The sequence below is a fragment of the Mus caroli genome, unplaced genomic scaffold, assembly GCF_978045245.1.
Source record: "Mus caroli unplaced genomic scaffold, Mus_caroli_1 scaffold_4, whole genome shotgun sequence".
NCBI lineage: Eukaryota > Metazoa > Chordata > Mammalia > Rodentia > Muridae > Mus > Mus caroli.
This window is the reverse complement of record NW_028227259.1, coordinates 64,955,240-64,961,183: the sequence shown is the minus strand read 5'-3', so window position 1 is coordinate 64,961,183 and position 5,944 is coordinate 64,955,240. Positions and strand designations below refer to the sequence as shown.

The following is a 5,944-nucleotide window of genomic DNA, read 5'->3' as shown; positions in this document are numbered from 1 at the left end:
TCATTCTGAGGTAGTGTCTGTCTTTTTCCCTGAGAAGGGTTTTCTGTAAGTGGCAAAATGTTGGGTTCTTTTTGTGTAGCCAGTCTGTAAGTCTTTTATTTGGGGAATTGAGTCCATTGATATTAAGAGATATTAAGGAAAAGTCATTGTTGCTTCCTATTGTTTTTATTGTTAGAGTTGGCATTCTGTTCTTGTGGCTGTTTTCTTTTATTTTTGTTGAAGAATTACTTTCTTGCTTTTTCTAGGGCATGGTTTCTATCCTTGTATTGGTTTTTTTCTGTTATTATCCTTTGAAGTGCTGTATTCTTGTAAAGATAATGTGGAAATTTGGTTTTGTCGTGGAATACTTTGGTTTCTCCATCTATCCTAATTGCAAGTTTGGCTGGGTATAGTAGCCTGGGATGGCATTTGTGTTCTCTTATTGTTTGTATAACATCTGTCCAGGATCTTCTGGCTTTCATAGTCTGGTGAAAAATCTGGTGTTATTCTGATAGGCCTGCCTTTATATGTTACTTGACCTTTTTCCCTTACTGCTTTTATTATTCTATCTTTATTTAGTGCATTTGTTGTTCTGATTATTATGTGTCTGGAGGAATTTCTTTTCTGGTCCAGTCTATTTGGAGTTCTGTAGGCTTCTTGTATGTTCATGGGCATCTCTTTCTTTCGGATTGGGAAGTTTTCTTCTATAACTTTGTTGAAGATATTTGCTGGCCCTTTAAGTTGAAAATCGTCATTCTCATCTACTCCTATTATCTGTAGGTTTGGTCTTCTCATTGTGTCCTGGATTTCCTGGATGTTTTGAGTTAGGATCTTTTTGCATTTTACATTGTCTTTGATTGTTGTGCTGATGTTCTCTATGGAATCTTCTGTACCTGAGATTCTCTCTTCCATCTCTTGTATTCTGTTGTTGATGCTCACATCTATGGTTCCAGATTTCTTTCCTAGGGTTTCTATCTCCAGTGTTGTCCCACTTTGGGTTTTCTTTATTGTGTCTACTTCCGTTTTTAGGTCTAGTATGGTTTTGTCCATTTCCATCACTTGGTTGGATGTATTTTCCTGTTTTTTCTTTAAGGACGTCCACTGGTTTAGTTGTGTTTTCCTGTTTTTCTTTAAGGAAGTATAACTCTTTAGCAGTGCTCTCCTGTATTTCTTTAAGTGAGTTTTTAAAGTCCTTCTTGATGTCCTCTACAATCATCATGAGATATGCTTTTAAACCTGATTCTAGCTTTTCAGTTGTGTTGGGGTATCCAGGACTGGCTGAGGTGGGAGTGCTGGGTTCTGATGATGGTGAGTGGTCTTGTTTTCTGTTAGTAAGGGTCTTATGTTTGTCTTTTGCCATCTGGAAATCTCTGGAGTTAGTTTTTATAGCTGTCTCTTGTTAGATCTTGTTCCTCCAGTGATTCTGTTAGCCTCTATCAGCAGACCTGAGAGACTAGCTCTCTCCTAAGTTTCAGTGGTCAGAGCACTCTCTGTAGGAAGCTTTCCTCTTGCAGGGAAGGTGCACAGATATCTGGTGTTTGGACCTGCCTCCTGGCAGTAGATGAAGGCCTGAAACAGGGCCTGTCCCAGAAGTTGTTACATTATGTAGTCCACACCCTCACCTGGGCAGACTAGTCTGGGGGGGGGGAGTCTTGGAACCAAGATGGCTCCCCCAGGTGCTCCAGGAAAGCCCTCCTGGGCAGAGCAGACACCTCTCTTCTGCAGGGAAGTTGCCCACATATCTGTAGCTTGAAATGGTGTTTGCCTCAGAAGCTGTGAGGCTTCTGCCTGTCCCAGAAGCTGTTAGCTTCTGTAGTTCATACTCTCACCTATGCAGACTAGTCTCAGAGGGATCAAGGAACCAAGATGGCTCCCCCAGGTGCTCCAACAATGCCCTCCCAGCTGGGGCGGGCACTTCTCCTTTGGCAGAGAAGTTGCTCAGATGTCTGGAGCCCAAAACGGGGTCTGCCTCAGAAGCTCTTTGGCTTCTGCCTGTCCCAGAAGCTGTTAGCTTCTGTAGTCCATACTCTCACCTGTGCAGGCTAGTCCTGGAGGGATCCGGGAACCAAGATGGCTCCCCCAGGCGCTCCCACATCTCTTCCTTTAATGCATAGTGTGTAACATGAAAATCTTTAGATGTTTCCTGCAGAGGGCTGGCAAACTTGCCTATCTTTATTGGTCCTGGGTGAATGAGAGAAACAGCACTGCCGGGCGTGGTGGCACACGCCTTTAATCCCAGCACTTGGGAGGCAGAGGCAGGCGGATTTCTGAGTTCGAGGCCAGCCTGGTCTACAGAGTGAGTTCCAGGACAGCCAGGACTACACAGAGAAACCCTGTCTCGAAAAACCAAAAAAAAAAAAAAAAGAGAGAGAAACAGCACTAAGAGACAGTACATGAAAGTTAACTATTATGCTTTCATTGTTAATGTGAGTGGAGAATCTGTGTTATGAATGTATCTGTAGCTATAGAGATCTCTGTATAATCAGTACATTCAATATGAAGAAATAATGATGTATTTGTTTATTCATATCACTACAATGGCTTATTTCATGTCACTTGCACTTTTGAAAGTTTCTTAGGTAATTTTAAGCAGCTAATCTGACATTTTTGTAAGACAGTCATTTGCATGGCTTTAGAGAGTCTTGAAAACAGAAAAGAAGAGAGAGAGAGAGAGAGAGAGAGAGAGAGAGAGAGAGAGAGAGAGAGAACATTAACATGGAGTAAGAATAACATGAAATATAGTTTAATTACATCTTACTTTTGCAAAGTAGAGTGCAGTTCAAAGTACTGTCAGTAAGCAATGTATGTGTTTTTCTCTGGGGAGGACCCCTCGCCTGATCCCAGGTTTACTCAGTTTCTGTAGTTCTTTGAGTAGGTTTAAGGCCTCATGGGCTTTTATCCAGCCAGTTTGACATGTCTGCTGGCGTTATCTTTGTCATCCATGACATTTGGCTAGTCACGTTAGGGAGGATATATTTAGGAATATATACAAAAGCATATATCCATGCAGTAACAAAAAAAAAAAAAGGCTTGAATTTGAAGGATACTGGAAGAAATACATGGAAGGATTTTTGAGACTGGAAAGTGAAGGGAAAATAGTGTAATAAAATTACAATCTCAAAAAACAACCAAATAAAAAATGAAGCCCTGTCAATGTATGCTCACAAAGTGCTGACTCCACATGAAGCACCATAGTATTTGTAAGGAAACACTGAAGAGAGAAGAGTGCATTCATTCCCTGGAACACCTAGGCTGTGACGCTGTTGGCTCTCCTATATTTATTTTTACTTCTGCTCACGGGTTAAAAGCACAACAGCAATAAATGGCAGAGAGTTGGCTCTAACTGCAGCCTTTCTGAATGCTAGTGCTGGAGATTTTCTCTAGATTTCAGTGGTACCAGAGAACTGAAGGAGAATAATGCTGCTTGCATACATTACAGTTAACCAGCGTTTACCTCCGGATCAATGGCACTAAGAGAAAATCAATAATGACTTAATTTACTAGTATACATTGACATGAGAACTCTGTGAACAAAGCAGCAAAAAAACTTGAATGTCTCTACTGTTATACCTAAATATGGTTTTCACTCAAACTTACCTAAAGTAATTGATTGTATTACACATGAAACACTTGAAAGATGACTGCTTCCTGAGAACAGAGTCATTATGAGTGATACATGTCCTTTAAAATAGCCTTGAGAGAGCTCCTTTGCCTTTCCCACACAGCTAGAAAGCTCCATCTATGAGCTGTGAAATAGACTTTCATCAGACACACAATTTGCCAGTGCCATGATGCTGAATTTCTCACCCCACAAAACTGCAAAACAAAACAAAACAAAACAAAAACAAAAACAAAAAACAAAAAAACAAAAAATAAAACAAAACAACCCCCCCCAAAAAAAAAAAGACAAACCTTCTCTTTGTAGTACACCAAGTCTATGGTTATACTGTTAGGGCACCCTAAATTGATTTACACTTTCAAAGAATGGCTTACCATACTCCATAACTGCCAATCAGCTATGACCTTTAACTATCTCTCTTGGTCTAATTTGATAAAATAATAAGAATGAAAGAGAAAGAGACAACAGCTGGGAACTCCATGCCAGGATGTTTTTAGTCATTAAAGCTCAAATACAAGGACTATAATTATTGCCAGCATTAGGCAATGCCTTCCAAGGAGTAAATTTATATATTCAAGCCCTGAAAAATTTCTCCCATCCTATCAAATTATAGGCATGTATTGCTTAGCTGCAGGGATTTGTTCAGAGAAATGTATTGTTAGGCAATATTCTTGAAGCACTAGCAACATGGAGTATAGTTACACAGATCTAGAGGGTGTCAATTATTTTTCTACTGCATGCATTGATTATATGGCATGTATATGCACACAAACATACATTATATACACATATATATATGTATTTATATTTATATCTTCATCTATATCCATATCTATATCTATCTATCGATCGATCTATCTATCTATCTATCTATCTATCTATCTATCTATCTATCTATCTATTTATACATATATATGATGACATACAGTATATATATGTGTGTGTGTGTGTGTGTGTGTGTGTGTGTGTGTGTGTGTGTAGTATGGATATTGCTTCCAGGGCCATGCTAAGCAAAACAATGCAAGATTATGGTAAGCACAAAAAAAATATTGTAATCGTGAGACATGGTAAACAGGTAATCTCTGACACTATGTTCTTTTGAAATAAAATTTTATAAATAAAAATTACATAAATATAGTTACCCAGTATATATATGCATGCTTTGAGGTGTGTACCTTTCAGCTCTATTCCAGTGCAATTAGGCAAAATGTGCCCTGTTCTTGGCTACAACATCATGAGGCTGAGAATGACAGCATTTGAGAATACCGTTCCCAGTTAATAGCCATTTCTGTAGTAAAAAAAAAAAAAAAAACAAAAAAAAAAACTAGGACTTTCAAAAAAATGAAGAAAAATCCTGTATTAAAGTAATGTGATTTTTAACCACATATAAATGCATGTGTACTTCATATATAGGATTATCTAGATCAACATTTTAACTGTGGTCTGATCATAATGATAAAAAAGGTAAGGTTCTTGTCTAAGTTTATTTCTATTGAAATATCACAGCTAGTATGAGAAGAAACATTTATTGTATGTGAATCTCTTAAAATTAAACCTTTGCCTTTCAATGTCTATGAAGTTTACCCTTCCAGAGTGCTATTATCAGCATCTACCAGAAGTGAACATCATAGCTTGCTCTCAGCAGTGGATAACTAGCCACTTCTCAAGTCACCTATATTCTCTTGGGCTTTTACTTTTTCTGTCAATATCTTTGTCCTCCTAAAGCAAAGCTTTCTACAGTTCTCCATTTCCACTGTGGATGTCTGAATGTTACATCTGTATGGCAGCATGAAAATAAAAAGAGTTATGGTCCACCAGGTCAAAGACAGATTGGAGTCATTAGAATAATATTTCCCCTGCCCCTAGAAATATTGGAGGTGTGGCTGTTGTCTCACAAATACATCAGTGGCTGGCAGAGAGGAGAGAGGATTTGCCTACATACAATGATCTGACCTATGAACGTCTGAATAATTAGAAGTCTAACATTCCCTGAAAAAAGCCAGACTGAGGCAACCACCAATCTGGCATCAGGCAGGCATGAACAGGTTCCCAGTATGGGGAGTAAGCCTATGACTAGAAGAAAACTGACTGGGACTGCTTGCCCTGAGCCAGGCTGAAATGAACCAGACAACCCTTCTGAAGGGTTACTTAAGCAGGGAGCAAGCCTGAAGCAACCAGCACCATGGGACCTGGACAGGAAGTTAGCTTGAGATGACCACCAGTCTGACACCATCCAGGACTGGGGAGGATGGTCACTCTCCATTTCCACTGTTATAGTTCATGAACAGGGCAAAGCACTCCTGAAACCACTCCTGAGATAACCTCAGAGACTTAGAGACACCAGGG

The 5,944-nt window shown here is 39.4% G+C and overlaps 1 non-coding gene across 1 annotated transcript; it reads left to right on the top strand.

Moving 5' to 3' along the window:
• The first annotated feature begins 5,453 nt into the window (after positions 1 to 5,453).
• LOC115031212 (small nucleolar RNA SNORA17) lies at positions 5,454 to 5,585 on the top strand. The gene has a single exon (XR_003836831.1). It is a non-coding gene; the product is annotated as a small nucleolar RNA SNORA17 (small nucleolar RNA).
• The last annotated feature ends 359 nt before the right edge of the window (positions 5,586 to 5,944 follow it).